Here is a 17,930-nt window from a genome sequence, read left to right on the forward strand (position 1 = left end):
TTAGCTACTCTCTAGTCCATATGAACTGATCCAGAGTCGATAGACTGTTTGAAAATGATCACCAATGCATCGACTATTTCTAGGGCCTCTTTCTTAAGTACTCTGGGATGCAGACGATCAGGCCCTGGAGATTTAGCGGCCTTCAATCCCATCAATTTCCCGAACACCATTTCCTGACTAATAAGGATTTCCTTCAGTTCCTCCTTCTCACTAGACCCTCGGTCCCCTAGTATTTCCGGAAGGTTATTTCTGTCTTCCTTCGTCAAGACAGAACCAAAGTATTTGTTCAATTGGTCTGCCATTTCTTTGTTCCCCGTTATAAATTCACCTGAATCTGACAGCAAGGGACCTACGTTTGTCTTCATTAATCTTTTTCTCTTCGCATACCTATAAAAGTTTTTGCAGTCAGTTTTTATGTTCCCAGCAAGCTTCCTCTCATACTCTATTTTCCCCTCCTAGTTAAACCATTTGTCCTCCTCTGCTGAATCCTAAATTTCTTCCAGTCCTCAGGTTTGCTGCGGTTAGTTCTGGAATCGAGAATTTACCGAGTGTTACGATCAACTCCCCACATCAGTTGTGAAACAGATAGCTGCCCAGTGAAAACCAGTGAGTCCCGCTGATCTCCACAACCCAGTTCCCCACAGGATCCCGTCGGCCGAGACTGCGTACTGGGAGCGCCCATTGGTGAGATTTACTCACAGTGCACACCCAAACCAGCCTTATACCTGAGGTGAAGAATATTCTGCAGGGAGAGGGTGATCATTGATGTGTTAAATGACCCTTCACTCAGTATTATAGTCTGGCGGTATTGTATTATTTTTATTCACGGATTATGTCGATTGTTTGACTATTGATATTAAATTATGGTATTTGATGTATATATCTATACACATACCAAATACACAGTTGAGTGTGATTCTCTGGTGCCCTTGGGTAGTGAACTTGTGTGTCATGTGACCTGTTTGGGGTGAGGAGAGGGGGAAATGCACAACAGGCCAGAACCGGAGGAACGGCGAGATCCTGGTGGTGGGGGATTGTAGGACTGGAGGACGTTACAGAGAAAGGGGGGGCCAAGAACATGAATCGGTTTAGACGTGGTTGAGAGTTTTAAGTTGGAGGTGCTGGAAGACAGAGAGCTAATGTAGGTTCACAGTGACAGGAGTGATCGGTGAGCAGGGTATTTGATGTACTTAAGTTCACGGTGGGCAAAAGGAGAGCCTAGAGAGATAAAAGCGAGTGTGAGGATTTCAGCAGCACATGGGCTGAAGCAGCGATAATGATGGGCGATGTTAGAGGTAGAAGTAGACGGTCTTTGTGAGGAGAGGGGATCGGGTTGCAAGCTGAGCTTGGGGACATATAGAGCGCTGAGGTTGTGAACAATCCGATATTGGCTGGGACGGGGATGGAATCACCGGCGAGGGAACAGGATTTGCGGCGTCGTCGGTCTTTCCAATGTGTAATTGCAGAAAGATGTAGGTCATCACAGACTGGCTGTGAGACAAGCAGCCCGAGAAACCACAGGCAGTGGAGGGCTCGACAGAGGTGGCTGAGAAGTAAAGCACAGTGCTGTCAGCGTACATATAAAAGCTGACTTATCTCCAGATCATGTCTCCAAGCGGCAGCATGTAGGTGAGAAATAGGAGGGGGCGAGGGGAGATCCAGATGCAGACCGAAAGCCAGTAACGGGGAGTGAGAAGTTACACTACATGTTTACTGTCTGTATGGTGAAGTGTGATGTGTAACAGGAAGTGAATGTGACAAGGGCAGCAGTATGTGTGACACTTACAGAAAGTGTGCATTATAAATGACTTTTAATTCATTACTGGCAAACCTCCATCGTTTTGCTCATCTTTTGACAGATGGATTGGAAATAATTCTCACTGCTTTGTTGAAACAATGGAGATTGGCAGGTGGCTTTGTGCGATGTTCACTACAGCACCCCCATAGGAACAATATTCTCCATTATAAAAAGGGAGTTGAAACAGGCCTCATCAATAACAATTAATTATACCATGGCAACAGAAAACCTTATGAATTATATGTACCAGTTCCTGCGGACTGATCACCTTCCCCAGGAGCAGGGCCTAGATGACTGTGTTCACGTGGAGCGGTTCCTGCGGACTGATCACCTTCCCCAGGAGCAGGGCCTAGATGACTGTGTTCAAGTGGAGCGGTTCCTGCGGACTGATCACCTTCCCCAGGAGCAGGGCCTAGATGACTGTGTTCACGTGGAGCGGTTCCTGTGGATTGATCACCTTCCCCAGGCGCAGAACCTTGAATCTGAATGTGTTTACTGGAACCACTTCATTGACTTGATGCTTGTCCCATCGCAGTCAAATTGTAATCTGCAAAACATTTAATTCCAGGTTACAACAGAGTTTATTGGAGTAGAACATAAACATGTGGATTCAAAATGCTTCCATAGTTGCTATTGAAAGACAAGGCCCTCGATTTATAGATTCTAGAACGTCAAAATATATTACCGCTGATTGTTGATCAGGATGAATGTGGGTTACGCGGGTGGATTAGGATGCGAGTACAAACTCCAGGACTGCACAGACCAATTTACTCAATCTCCCCCTGTTACGTTTTCAGTAGGACCTCACAAGCACACAGGCTTTCAGATGGCTGATAACTTCAGGAAACCTTGTCAGGTGACCTGAACTATTTATTGTTGTAAACAGCACTGCCTGCAATGCCACAGTTGTCCACGGGGAAGAGCTATATATATTGACAAATCTTCTGGAATTTTTTGAGGATGTTTCCAATAAAGTGGACAAAGGAGTACCAGTTGATGTGGTATATTTGGACTTTCAGAAGGCTTTCGACAAGGTCTCACACAGGAGATTAATGTGCAAAGTTAAAGCACATGGGATTGGGGGTAGTGTTCTGAAGTGTATTGAGAACTGGTTGTCAGACAGGAAGCAAAGAGTAGGAGTAAATGGGTACTTTTCGGAATGGCAGGCAGTGACTAGTGGGGTACCGCAGGGTTCTGTGCTGGGGCCCCAGCTGTTTACATTGTATATTAATGATTTAGACGAGGGGATTAAATGTAGTATCTCCAAATTTGCGGATGACACTAAGTTGGGTGGCAGTGTGAGCTGCGAGGAGGATGCTATGAGGCTACAGAGTGACTTGGATAGGTTAGGTGAGTGGGCAAATGCGTGGCAGATGAAGTATAATGTGGATAAATGTGAGGTTATCCACTTTGGTGGTAAAAACAGAGAGACAGACTATTATCTGAATGGTGACAGATTAGGAAAAGGGGAGGTGCAACGAGACCTGGGTGTCATGGTACATCAGTCATTGAAGGTTGGCATGCAGGTACAGCAGGCGGTTAAGAAAGCAAATGGCATGTTGGCCTTCATAGCGAGGGGATTTGAGTACAGGGGCAGGGAGGTGTTGCTACAGTTGTACAGGGCCTTGGTGAGGCCACACCTGGAGTATTGTGTACAGTTTTGGTCTCCTAACTTGAGGAAGGACATTCTTGCTATTGAGGGAGTGCAGCGAAGATTCACCAGACTGATTCCCGGGATGGTGGGACTGACCTATCAAGAAAGACTGGATCAACTGGGCTTGTATTCACTGGAGTTCAGAAGAGTGAGAGGGGACCTCATAGAAACGTTTAAAATTCTGACGGGTTTGGACAGGTTGGATGCAGGAAGAATGTTCCCAATGTTGGGGAAGTCCAGAACCAGGGGTCACAGTCTAAGGATAAGGGGTAAGCCATTTGGGACCGAGATAAGGAGAAACTTCTTCACCCAGAGAGTGGTGAACCTGTGGAATTCTCTACCACAGGAAGTAGTTGAGGCCAATTCACTAAATATATTCAAAAGGGAGTTAGATGAAGTCCTTACTACTCGGGGGATCAAGGGGTATGGCGTGAAAGCAGGAAGTGGGTACTGAAGTTTCATGTTCAGCCATGAACTCATTGAATGGCGGTGCAGGCTAGAAGGGCTGAATGGCCTGCTCCTGCACCTATTTTCTATGTTTCTATGTTTCTACATCCTCCATTGCACAACCTTCTCATCCCAGGAGTCAATATCGCGAACCTTGGTTGTAGCTCTTCTAAGGCAATATCTTACTTAAAATAAGGAGAGCAATACAGTGCACAGTACACCAGGTGTGGTCTCACCACCTCCCTGTATAGTTGTAGCAATACTGCCTTATACTCCACACCCCTACATTAAAGGCAACATGCCATTTGCCCTAATTGCTTGCTGTACCTGTTTGCTAACTCTCTGTACTAGGACAAGTAAATATCCCTGAACACCAATATTTAATAGTTTCTCTTTATGTAAAAAATATTCAGTTTTTCTATTCTTCCTACCAAAGTGAGTAACTTCACACTTCCCCATATTATATTCCATCTGCCACTTTATTGCCCACTCAGTTAACCTGTCTGTATCCCTCTGCTGGCGCTTTTATTTTTACTTATTTTTTATAGCTGGTTTTGTATCGCTAGCAAACCTGGATACCTTGCACACTGCCATTTTATCTAAATCATTCATATAGATTGTAAATAGCTGAGGCCCAAGCACCCCACTAGTTGCACACTGTCAATCTGAAAAAGACCTGTTTATCCCGGACCATGCCCTGAATTGTGACCCGGGTCACTCCATTCGCTGGGGTTTATATCCCGGACCATGCCCTGTATTGTGACCCGGGTCACTCCAGTCGCTGGGGTTTATATCCCAGACCATGCCCTGTATTGTGACCCGGGTCACTCCATTCGCTGGGGTTTATATCCCGGACCATGCCCTGTATTGTGACCCGGGTCACTCCATTCGCTGGGGTTTATATCCCGGACCATGCCCTGTATTGTGACCCGGGCCAGTCCATTCGCTGGGGTTTATATCCCGGACCGTCCACAACTGCATTTTAAAGTCCCTCCCTGCGTGATATAAAATATCACATTGCTGAATATTTCCATCAGCTGCTGTATTTTGCTTTTGTATTAATGTTTCATTCACTACATATTCTATGCAACCTGTCCTCATTATTTAAACATTTTAACCTAGCTATCATTATGATGAATCTGAACTGCATCCCCTCCAAGGCCAATATATCTTTCCTGAGGGGTGGTGCTCAGAACTGAATAACTGTTGTAACAATATTCTCTATTCAAATTGTATTGAGATCAATATTACCAAATTTAGAAAAATAGTGTTACTGAACCATGGCGAGAGGGAGCCTTACGAATCATATTTATCTGTAGAACCTACTGCCAGAAACAACATTTTCCTACTCCTGGACAGCTGAATACACAGACAGGAGTTTACACTGAATGTTTCAGTGACTTTCAGATATAAACTGGAGCCGACGCTTTTTGTGCTGAGATCTGACAGATTGTTACCCTGGCAATGTAGGAAATTGCTCACCCAGAATAACAAACGGAAATAACAAAACCACCATCTCATGTTCTGCATTTAGTTATGAACATTGAGGCAGTTTTTCTCACCATGAAGTTGTGATTCCAGTAATGGTTGTTTGACAACAAAACTGTGCATTTACTGAATGCTCCATCAGTTCCAGCTGTACAGAACATTAAACAGTGCCACATCTACAAAAGATCATCGATAAAATAGTCACGTTACTGGAAATAGACCCCGTCACCTCTGAAATTCGACTTGTCTAAAACCATCTAAATCTGTAACTATTAACAGTGACCATTTAAACTACACAATAGTGAATTCGATGGCGAAATATCTGAGTCGCTTCAGTGCATGTTAGAGAATTTGGATAAAGGACAATTCTGAAAACCCCAGCGAGTGTTTAAAGGGCTGAGGCATGGGGATTTCTGCTAAAAGCACGTCACCACTCATCATGTGACTGTGTTCAACTAGCAAGGAAATGAATCTAGAAAGTATGGGGACAAACACCACACTCAATTTAATAAAAAGATCCCTGGGCTGAGGCAGAGAGCTGGATCAGGAACCGACAGCCTTCATTCTGACACAACACACAGTGATCAATTGGAAGAAATTCAAAAAATCATTAAAATATAAGAATTGCGTATCATTTTACCACCAATTATGTTGAAATGCGACATTTACTTCAGCTGCCAGTGAAATCCAGCAAGTCACTGAGAGGAAGTAACTGTGTGTAACACATGGTGCCCAGTACAGCATTGGAAGGTTATTTATTGATGGTTGGATTATGGACTGTATTTGAATGCCTGGTGCTACCTGAACACACAGTATCATATATGGGTATCATGGAGGCCATAAAGGTCTGTTCTTTCCAAGTTGCTGCTTGGGGCAGGGGGCAGTTAATATCTTCTGACCTTTCTCCCCAGTCCCCCAGGGCTAGTGTCTATCTGAGTCAATGGGACTTTCTGACCTTCCTCCCCAGTCCCCCAGGACCAATGTGTACCTGAGTCAATGGAGCTCTCTCTGATCTTTCTCCCCAGTCCCTGTGTGTATCAGTCAATGGGACTCTCTCTGACCTTTCTCCCCAGTCCCCCAGGACCAGTGTGTATCAGTCAATGGGACTCTCTCTGACCTTTCTCCCGAGTCCCCAGGACCAGTGTGTATCAGTCAATGGGACTCTCTCTGACCTTTCTCCCCAGTCCCCCAGGACCAGTGTGTATCAGTCAATGGGACTCTCTCTGACCTTTCTCCCCAGTACCCCAGGACCAGTGTGTATCTGAGTCAATGGGACTCTCTCTGACCTTTCTCCCCAGTCCCCAGGACCAGTGTGTGTCAATCAATGGGACTCTCTCTGACCTTTCTCCCCAGAACCAGTGTGTACCTGAGCCAATGGGACTCTCTCTGACCTTTCTCCCCAGGACCAGTGTGTATCAGTCAATGAGGCTCTCTCTGACCTTTCTCCCCAGTCTCCCAGGACCAGTGTGTACCTGAGCCAATGGGACTCTCTCTGACCTTTCTCCCCAGGACCAGTGTGTATCAGTCAATGGGACTCTCTCTGACCTTTCTCCCCAGTCCCCCAGGACCAGTGTGTATCTGAGTCAATGGGACTCTCTCTGACCTTTCTCCCCTGTCCCCAGGACCAGTGTGTATCTGAGTCAATGGGACTCTCTGACCTTTCTCCCCAGTCCCCCAGGACCAGTGTGTATCTGAGTCAATGGAACTCTCTCTGACCTTTCTCCCCAGTCCCCAGGACCAGTGTGTATCTGAGTCAATGGGACTCTCTGACCTTTCTCCCCAGTCCCCCCTGACCTTTCTCCCCAGTCCCCCAGGACCAGTGTGTATCTGAGTCAATGGGACTCTCTCTGACCTTTCTCCCCAGGACCAGTGTGTATCAGTCAATGGGGCTCTCTGACCTTTCTCCCCAGTCCCCCAGGACCAGTGTGTATCAGTCAATGAGGCTCTCTCTGACCTTTCTCCCCAGTCCCCCAGGACCAGTGTGTATCTGAGTCAATGGGACTCTCTCTGACCTTTCTCCCCAGGACCAGTGTGTATCAGTCAATGGGGCTCTCTCTGACCTTTCTCCCCAGTCCCCCAGGACCAGTGTGTATCTGAGTCAATGGGACTCTCTCTGACCTTTCTCCCCAGTTCCCAGGACCAGTGTGTATCTGAGTCAATGGGACTCTCTGACCTTTCTCCCCAGTCCCCCAGGACCAGTGTGTATTTGAGTCAATGGGACTCTCTCTGACCTTTCTCCCCAGTCCCCAGGACCAGTGTGTATCTGAGTCAATGGGACTCTCTGACCTTTCTCCCCAGTCCCCCAGGACCAGTGTGTATCTGAGTCAATGGGACTCTCTCTGACCTTTCTCCCCAGGACCAGTGTGTATCAGTCAATGGGGCTCTCTCTGACCTTTCTCCCCAGTCCCCCAGGACCAGTGTGTATCAGTCAATGAGGCTCTCTCTGACCTTTCTCCCCAGTCCCCCAGGACCAGTGTGTATCTGAGTCAATGGGACTCTCTCTGACCTTTCTCCCCAGGACCAGTGTGTATCAGTCAATGGGGCTCTCTCTGACCTTTCTCCCCAGTCCCCCAGGACCAGTGTGTATCTGAGTCAATGGGACTCTCTCTGACCTTTCTCCCCAGTCCCCCAGGACCAGTGTGTATCTGAGTCAATGGGACTCTCTGACCTTTCTCCCCAGGACCAGTGTGTATCTGAGTCAATGGGACTCTCTCTGACCTTTCTCCCCAGGACCAGTGTGTATCAATCAATGGGGCTCTCTCTGACCTTTCTCTCCAGTCCCCCAGGATCAGTGTGTACCTGAGTCAATGGGACTCTCTCTGACCTTTCTCCCCAGTCCCCAGGACCACTGTGTATCTGAGTCAATGGGACTCTCTCTGAACTTTCTCCCCAGGACCAGTGTGTATCAGTCAATGGGGCTCTCTCTGACCTTTCTCCCCAGTCCCCCAGGACCAGTGTGTATCTGAGTCAATGGGACTCTCTCTGACCTTTCTCCCCAGGACCAGTGTGTATCTGAGTCAATGGGACTCTCTCTGACCTTTCTCCCCAGGACCAGTGTGTATCAGTCAATGGGGCTCTCTCTGACATTTCTCCCCAGTCCCCCAGGACCAGTGTGTACCTGAGTCAATGGGACTCTCTCTGACCTTTCTCCCCAGTCCTGCAGGACCAGTGTGTACTTGAGTCAATGCGACTCTCTCTGACCTTTCTTCCCAGTCCAGCTATGGAATTTCTGTGAATCGGAAGGTTCCCTCAGGTTGGTGCTCTCACAATCCTGAGCTGGTTCACCTCTTGTTCCTCAGTCTACAATCCCTGTTGCTTCCAGCTGTGGACCTTCCTCAATCGCTCCTCCACTCACCGGGAGATCTAATTATGGCCGGGCAGAAAATGAGACAAACATTGATGGTGTGAAGTAGAATGTGATGTAAACCTATCCTGGAGTTACTGGTAAAAACAAAATATTGAAATAAAAATAATGTCGCAGTCCGCAGTTAGATATTGCTCATATACCGGCCGCACATTCTCCAGGAGGCTCACATTTTGGGGACTTTCTCCACTCTCTCCAATCACTGCCCATTGCTTTATGTTCCTGGCTGGAGCCGATCCAGGACACAGCCGCCGAGGCTCTGGACACAAATCATTACAAATGGGTATGATTTGGTGGCCATTACAGAAACATGGTTGCAAGGTGGCCAAGACTGGGAATTAAACATACAGGGGTATCTGACGATTCAGAAAGATAGGCAAGAAGGGAAAGGAGGTGGGTTAGCTCTGTTAATAAAGGATGATATCAGGGCAGTTGTGAGGGATGATATTGGCTCCAATGAACAAAATGTTGAATCATTGTGGGTGGAGATTAGAGATAGTAAGGGGAAAAAGTCACTGGTCGGCGTAGTTTTTAGGCCCCCAAATAATAACTTCATGGTAGGGCGGGCAATAATCAAGGGAATAATGGAGGCATGTGAAAAAGGAACGGCAGTAGTTATGGGGGATTTTAACCTACATATCAATTGGTCAAATCAAATCGCAGGGGGTAGCCTGGAGGAGGAATTCATAGAATGCATATGGGATTGTTTCTTAGAACAGTATGTAACAGAGCCTACAAGGGAGCAAGCCATTTTGGATCTGGTCCTGTGTAACGAGACAGGAAAAATAAACGATCTCCTCGTAAAAGATCCTCTCGGAATGAGTGATCACAATATGGTTGAATTTGTAATTCAGATTGAGGATGAGGAAGTTGTGTCAGAAATGAGCGTACTATGCTTAAACAAAGGGGACTACAGTGGGATGAGGGCAGAGTTGGCTAAAGTAGACTGGAGACAAGGACTAAACGGTGGCACAATTGAGGAACAGTGGAGGACTTTTAAGGAGCTCTTTCATAATGCGCAACAAAAATATATTCCAGTGAAAAAGAAGGGCGGCAAGAGAAGAGATAACCAGCCGTGGATAACCAAGGAAATAAAGGAAAGTATCAAATCAAAGACCAATGCGTATAAGGTGGCCAAGGTTAGTGGGAAAGTAGAGGACTGGGAAAATTTTAAGCAACAGCAAAGAATGACTAAAAAAGCAATAAAGAAAGGGAAGATAGATTACGAAGGTAAACTTGCGCAAAACATAAAAACAGATAGTAAAAGCTTTTACAGATATATAAAACGGAAAAGAGTGACTAAAGTAAATGTTGGTCCCTTAGAAGATGAAAAGGGGGATTTAATAATGGGAAATGTGGAAATGGCTGAGACCTTAAACAATTATTTTGCTTCCGTCTTCACAGTGGAAGACACAAAAACCATGCCAAAAATTGCTGGTCATAGGAATGTGGGAAGGGAGGACCTTGAGATGATCACTATCACTAGGGAGGTAGTGCTGGACAGACTAATGGGACTGAAGGTAGACAAGTCCCCTGGTCCTGAAGAAATGCATCCCAGGGTATTAAAAGAGATGGCGGAAGTTATAGCAGATGCATTTGTTATAATCTACCAAAATTCTCTGGACTCTGGGGAGGTACCAGCGGATTGGAGAGCAGCTAATGTAACGCCTCTGTTTAAAAAAGGGGGCAGGCAAAAGGCAGGTAACTATAGGCTGGTTAGTTTAACATCTGTATTGGGGAAAATGCTTGAAACTATAATTAAGGAAGAAATAGCGGAACATCTGGATAGGAATAGTGCAATCAAGCAGACGCAGCATGGATTCATGAAAGGGAAATCATGTTTACCTAACTTACTGGAATTTTTTGAGGATATAATGAACATGGTGGATAGAGGTGTACCGATGGAAGTGGTGTATTTAGATTTCCAAAAGGCATTCGATGAGGTGCCACACAAAAGGTTACTGCAGAAGATAAAGGTACGCGGAGTCAGAGGAAATGTATTAGCATGGATAGAGAATTGGCTGGCGAACAGAAAGCTGAGAGTCGGGATAAATGGGTCCTTTTCCGGTTGGAAATCAGTGGTTAGTGGTGTGCCACAGGGATCAGTACCGGGACCACAACTGTTTACAATATACATAGATGACCTAGAAGAGGGGACAGAGTGTAATGCAACACAATTTGCAGATGACACTAAGATTAGTGGGAAAGCGGGTTGTGTAGAGGGCACAGAGAGGCTGCAAGTAGATTTGGATAGGTTAAGCGAATGGACTAAGGTTTGGCAGATGGAATACATAAGTGTGAGGTCATCCACCTTGGGAAAAAAAACAGTAAAAGGGAATATTATTTGAATGGGGAGAAATTACAACATGCTGTGGTGCAGAGGGACCTGGGGGTCCTTGTGCATGAAACTCTTTTAGGAGTAAACAAAAAACATTAAACCGTGCCCCCCGATCTAAACACCATCCCAAAAGGTTAGTTTGCAGGTGCAGCAGGTAATCAGGAAGGCAAATGGAATGTTGGCCTTCATTGCGAAAGGGATGAAGTACAAAAGCAGGGAGGTCCTGCTGCAACTGTATAAGGTATTGGTAAGGCCGCACCTGGAGTACTGCGTGCAGTTTTGGTCACCTTACTTAAGGAAGGATATACTAGCTTTGGAAGGGGTACAGAGACGATTCACTCGGCTGATTCGAGAAATGAGGGGGTTACCTTATGATGATAGATTGAGTAGACTGGGTCTTTACTCGTTGGGAGTTCAGAAGGATGAGGGGTGATCTTATAGAAAGATTTAAAATCATGAAAGGGATAGACAAGATAGAGGCAGAGAGGTTGTTTCCACTGGTCGGGGAGACTAGAACTAGGGGGCACAGCCTCAAAATACGGAGGAGCCAATTTAAAACCGAGTTGAGAAAGAATTTCTTCTCCCAGAGGGTTGTGAATCTGTGAATTCTCTGCCCAAGGAAGCAGTTGAGGCTGGCTCATTGAATGTTTTCAAGTGAAAGATAGATAGATTTTTAAGCAATAAGGGAATTAAGGGTTACGGGGAGCGGGCGGGTAAGTGGAGCTGAGTCCACGACCAGATTAGCCATGATCTTATTGAATGGCGGAGCAGGCTCGAGGGGCTAGATGGCCTACTCCTGTTCCTAATTCTTATGTTCTTATGACATCGGACCGGTGAATATTACAGTCACCGCCAGCCTTCTGTCAGCTCGGAGCCCCGCCCCTGTAACCCGGGTAACCGTCCTGTGTCTGCCGCCCCTCACATTCCGGCCCCGCCCCGTATCCCGAAGAACCGCCGTGCGTCAGACTGTCACTGGCCCCGCCGCGTACCCCGCGGAACCATCCTGTGTCAGCCCGTCACTCCCGGAGGGAGGAGAAGCGAGTGGCCATTAACCGGTACAATCCCCGCCCGCCGAAGCGCCCTGCTGCTGGTCCAGCCGCCCACCATCAGTCCGGTTTCACTCACATTGCCCAACCGATGTGTGCAGCAAACCGTGCAGCATCCAGGGACTTCGGGCACCGAGCATGCGTACTGCGGGCCACACGGCGCAATCGCCGCGTCGGTGACCCTCGCTGAGTCGTCCCTTGCTATTGGCTACCGAGTGGAGATTGACGGCCCCGTGAACCAATCGGAGCTCCCTCTGCGCCGTAGAGCCCCGCCCCAGTGGGCTGGAGCGGCGAGCGGGCTCAGGTGGCTCCTGATTTGAACCCGAGCGCCGGTTCAACCGCCGTCGCGCGAGCCGGGCAGCGGCAGGGCATGACCCCGCCCACTGTGTGTGAGGTCAAGGCTTCGCCAAACAGCAAGGCGGGAGGTTGGAGACAGGCAGCTGCTGGGGGGTGGAGAGAGAGAGAGCGACCCTCAGGTAAGGTGATGGCCATCCATCCCCAGGGCATTCAGGGGTACCGTGCTGTGAGATTTATTGAAAACATACTATTTCATAAAATATAATTCAAAATGTGTTATATGTAATGTCCTGACTCAAGATGTTAATGAAGTCACTAGGCAAAGTCATGTATTGGATCTGGTGTTCAGTAGTGAGCCTGACCTGGTCACAGGCCTCCATTGGGGGGACATCGGGGCAATAGTGATCACATTATACCAGCTTGGATATATTCAAGAGGGAGTTCGATACGGCCCTTACGGTTAAGGGGATCAAGGGGTATGGAGAGAAAGCAGGAAAGGGGTACCGAGGGAATGATCAGCCGTGATCTTATTGAATGGCGGCGCAGGCTCGAAGGGCCGAACGGCCGACTCCTGCACCTATTTTCTATGTTTCTGCCCCAATTGGCCGCGACAACCAACGGGACCGAGAACCTGCAACTCTGACCGCGTTTCAGAAGGGCAAACTTCTCCAAAATGGCAGAGGACTTGCAACGGGGTAAATGGGCTATCCCTCCTCGGTGGTGATGTGACCGATGTTGAATATCGATGGAAAGTTTTTTTTTTAAGTGCAAGATTAAAAATATGGAAAACGAACATGTGGCCCCAATCAAAAGAAGGAAATGTGGTAAGAAAAAGCCAAGGTGGCTCACTGGCTCTGTGCAAAGACAAATAAGGAGTGAACAGCAATGTTTCTATAAATTAAAGATATTTAACACTATAAATAAATAGGGTTCAATACAAAGAGCAACTAAAGACAACGAAACATTAGAAAATAGGAGCAGGAGTTTGCCATCTGGCTCCTCGAGCCTGCTCCGCCATTCAATAAGTTCATGGCTGATCTGATCATCGACTCGTCTCCACTTCGCTGCTCGCTCCCCATAACACTTTACTCCCTGATCGCTCAAAAATCTGTATATCACCCTGAAATATATTCGATGACGCAGCCTCCTCAGCTCTCTGGGGCAGGGAATTCCATAGATTTACAACGCTCAGAGAAGAAATTTGTCCTCATCTCAGTTTTAAATGGTTGACCCTTTTTCTGAGACGATGTCCCCTAGATTTAGTTTCCCCTGTGAGTGGAAATATCCTCTCTGCATCCACCTTGTCGAGCCCCCTCATTATTTTATATGTTTCAATCAGATCACCTCTCATTCTTCTGAACTCCAGTGAGTATAGGCCGAACCTCCTCAACCTATCCTCATAAGTCAACCCCCTCATCTCCGGAATCAATCTCGTGAAACTTCTCTGAACAGTCTCCAATGCAAGTATATCCCTCCTTAAATAATGAGACCAAAACTGTATGCAGTACTCCAGGTGTGGTCTCTCCACTACCCTGTACAATTTCTATCGGTATATATAAAGGAAAAGAGTGACTAAAGCAAATGTTAGTCCCTTAGAAGACGAGAGGGAAATTAGTGATGGGGAACATGGAGGGGACAGAAACTCTGACAACATATTTTGTATCAGTCTTTACGGTAGAGAGCATTAAAGTATCTCAACAATGAATAGTCAGGGGTCTATAGGGAGAGGGGGGGGAGGAACTTAAAACAATCACAATAATTAAGTACATTTAGTAAGATAATGGGACTAAAGGCAAATAAATCATCTTGACCTGATGCCTTGCATCCTAAGGTCTTAAGAGAAGTAGCGGCAGGGATAGTGGATGCATTGGTTGTAATTTACAAAAATTCCCTGGATTCTGGGGAGGTCTCAGCAGATTGGAAAACTGCAAATGTAATGCCCCTATTTTTTTTTTAAAGGAGGCAGACAAAAAACAGGAAACTATAGACTAACTAGCCTGACATATGTGATTGGGAAAATTTTCGATTCCATTATTAAAGGAGCAGTAACACGACATTTAGAAATGCATAATTCAGTCAGGCAGAATCAGCATGGATTTATGAAGGGGATGTCATGTTTGACAAATTTGCTGGAATTCTTCGAGCATGTAATGAACAGGGTGGATAAAGGGGAACCATAGGATGTGTTGTATTTGGACTTCCAGAAGGCATTTGACAAGGTGCCACATAAAAGGTTACTGGACATGATAAAGCTTCACGGGGTTGGGGGCATTATATTAGCATGGATAGAGGATTGGCTAACTAACAGAAACCGAGAGTCGGGATAAATGGTTCAATCTCGGGTTGGCAATCAGTAACTAGTGGGATGCCGCAGGGATCAGTGCTGGGTCCTCAACTATTCACAATCTATATTAATGACTTGGATGAAGGGCCCAAGTGTAACGTAGCCAAGTTTGCTGACGATACAAAGCTGGGTGGGAAAGCAAGTTTTGAAGAGGACACAAAATATCTGCAAAGGGATTTAGACAGGCTGAGTGAGTGGTAAAAATTTGGCAGATGAAGTATAATTTGGAAAAATGTGAATTTATCCACTTTGGCAGAAATAATAGAAAATAAAATTAAATGGATGGGGTGGGGAGGAGCTGAGGAAATTGGGTGGGTGAGGAGGAGCTGAGGATATTGGGTGGGGTGGGGAGGGTCTGAGGATATTGGGTGAGAGGAGCTGGGGATATTGGGTGGAGTGGGGAGGGTCTGAGGATGTGGGGTGGGGAGGGTCTGAGGATGTGGGGTGGGGTGGGGAGGGTCTGAGGATATTGGATGGGGTGGGGAGGAGCTGAGGATGTTGGGTGAGGTGGGGAGGGTCTCAGGATATTGGGTGGGGTGGGGAGGAGCTGAGGATATTGGGTGAGGAGGAGCTGAGGATATTGGGCAGGGTGTGGAGGGTCTGAGGATATTGGGTGGGGTGGGGAGGAGCTGAGGATATTGGGTGGGGTGGGGAGGAGCTGAGGATATTGAGTGGGATGGGGAGGAGCTGAGGATATTGGGTGGGGAGGGTCTGAGGATATTTGGGCAGGGTCTGAGGATATTGGGTGGGGTGGGGAGGAGCTGAGGATATTGGGATGGGTGGGGAGGAGCTGAGGATATTGGGTGGGGTGGGCAGGGTCTGAAGATATTGGGTGGGGTGGGGAGGAGCTGAGGATATGGGAAGCCTAATTAGATATGGAATGGCATAAAGTAATGCTGATGTTAACAGTAGTATTCAATATGGAGAAGTACGGATTCATCAGCTGAGGGAGGGCAGTAGATGGTAATCAGCAGGAGGTTTCCTTGCCCATGCTTGACCTGAAGCCACGAGACTTCATGGGGTCCGGAGTCAATGTTGAGGACTCCCAGGGCCACTCGCTCCCGACTGTGTACCGCTGTGCCGCCACCACCGGTGAATCGATCCTTCCGATGGGACAGAAGATACCCAGGGATGGTGATGGAGGAGTCTAATTTCGTTTACCGTTAATATGCCAGCAGAGATACACACAGTAGAAAGTAGTACGGTTCTGTCCTTTTTTATGATTTTATTTTCAAGTGATTTGTTCTTTCTCCACAAAATCCCATATCTGTCCATCTCTTTTACATCTGTATTTATGAAAGCATGTTGATTCTCATAATCTACTGCGGTAAAATGCAGGTATGAAAAAGCAATCATTAGTCCCAATTAAAGTCTAATGGGCCCGGATGAAAGTGAAACAACTCTGGATGCACAGACATGCAGAACAATTTCATAATTTCCTCAAATCCTGATGAGGGACAGTTTAATCCTCAATTTTGTCCAAATGAGGGTAAATCTTCAGTTGAACAATATGGGTCCAGCCTGTTCATCTCAGGAATAAGTAGCAACCAGTTTATGCACTGAAAGTTTGTTCCTGACCAGCATGGTCCCTCATTTTACAGAACCATAAAGGATCATATGAATGCACGAAAGATGCAACAAACTTCACAGCACATTCTTGGACTGCATCCCACTGGGAGTGAGTACTTACAGTAAAGCTTAGCTGGAAAAAATGTTGCTAAATAGCTTTTTATATGATAAAATTGCTGATATTTCTATATGGAGCAGTGTACGGCAGGTTTCTTCAGACTCAATTGAAACCATGTTCTCATAAACTACAGCAATCTGATCATTTGAAGCTTGTTAAGGTGCAGGCTAGACAGATTTAATATTATGTTTCCCGTCTGCCTTTCAATTGTTGTAAGTAGCTTGCATTAAAAAGTGTCAAGAACCTCCTCTGCCACTGCAGAAAGCTCTTTCCTTGTCTGTGTTAAAAAGCGGCCCAGACTACAGGGTGTGACAGGGCGCTTTGTTCCTCATGAGGCCCCAGTCCAAAGCAGCGGCTCACAGCTCCCTCTGCACACCACTCGAGAAATGGCTGCATCGCCGCTCAATCCTCCTACGCTTCTCCTGTTGTGGCTCGGGCTGGTGTCAGCAAACTAACCCGCCTCCACAGGACCCTGAGAAAACCCTGGCACAACTGCTGCTCTCCCTTGGGCACTTGTTCGGCCACCTCGCCAGATTCAGGACTCACTCAGATTGTATCAGGCAGTGTCCAGGGGCCCAGTACAATTAGCCGCTCGACTCATTACATTGATTTTCACAATTGTTCTAATGCGGGCTGTCAATTGTGGGGGAACGCCAAGCTGTCCAATTTGATACATCCAAGCCTTCCAAGTTTGGGTTCGATACAGAGTAAATCTCACCCCACACTGTCCCATCAAACACTCCCAGGGCAGGTACAGCACGGGTTAGATAGAGAGTAAAGCTCCCTCTACGCTGTCCCAGACACTCCCAGGGCAGGTACAGCACGGGGTTAGATACAGAGTAAAGCTCCCTCTATTGATGTCTTAATCTATAGCGGACTTTCACCCATGCTGAGGATTGTGGGGAAGATTAGCCACCATTACTGAATGAAATTTTCCCAATGGGTTTGAGGGAGAGTGCCACTGTCAGGAGTTCCCGATAGGTTGGCTATGCCCCCAATGCTCCTGCACAGCATGCACTGAGCCACTCCAGGCACGGATAGACCCAGGGCCAATCCCCTGTCCATATGGTGTTTGTTGGTCGGAGTTTGGGGCATCTCTCCAGGCTCTACACTTGCCTCAATGCCCGGCGTTAGGGCAGGAAGATCCCGTCGGACATGGGCAGCTGGCCCTGTTGTACCGAATGCTGGTGTTCGGGGCCCGGCTGTGAGCGTGCGACAGAGACCCTGTACATCACAGCTGTCTTCCAGATGTGACTGAGGGAGTTAGCGGGCGAGGAGGGGGTGGAGTGTGTTAACCAATTCACTCAAACTGGAACTGAGGAATAAATTGCTCCGGGGAAGGAGACTGAGTCTCAAAATTCAGACTGATCGATCTTGGTTGAAAATAAAGACTTGCATTTATATAGCACCTTTCACGACCATTGGATGCCTGAAAGCGCTACACAGCCAATGAAGTACTTTGCGAGC

Source organism: Pristiophorus japonicus, chromosome 27 (genome assembly GCF_044704955.1).
Source record: "Pristiophorus japonicus isolate sPriJap1 chromosome 27, sPriJap1.hap1, whole genome shotgun sequence".
Classification (NCBI taxonomy): domain Eukaryota; kingdom Metazoa; phylum Chordata; class Chondrichthyes; family Pristiophoridae; genus Pristiophorus; species Pristiophorus japonicus.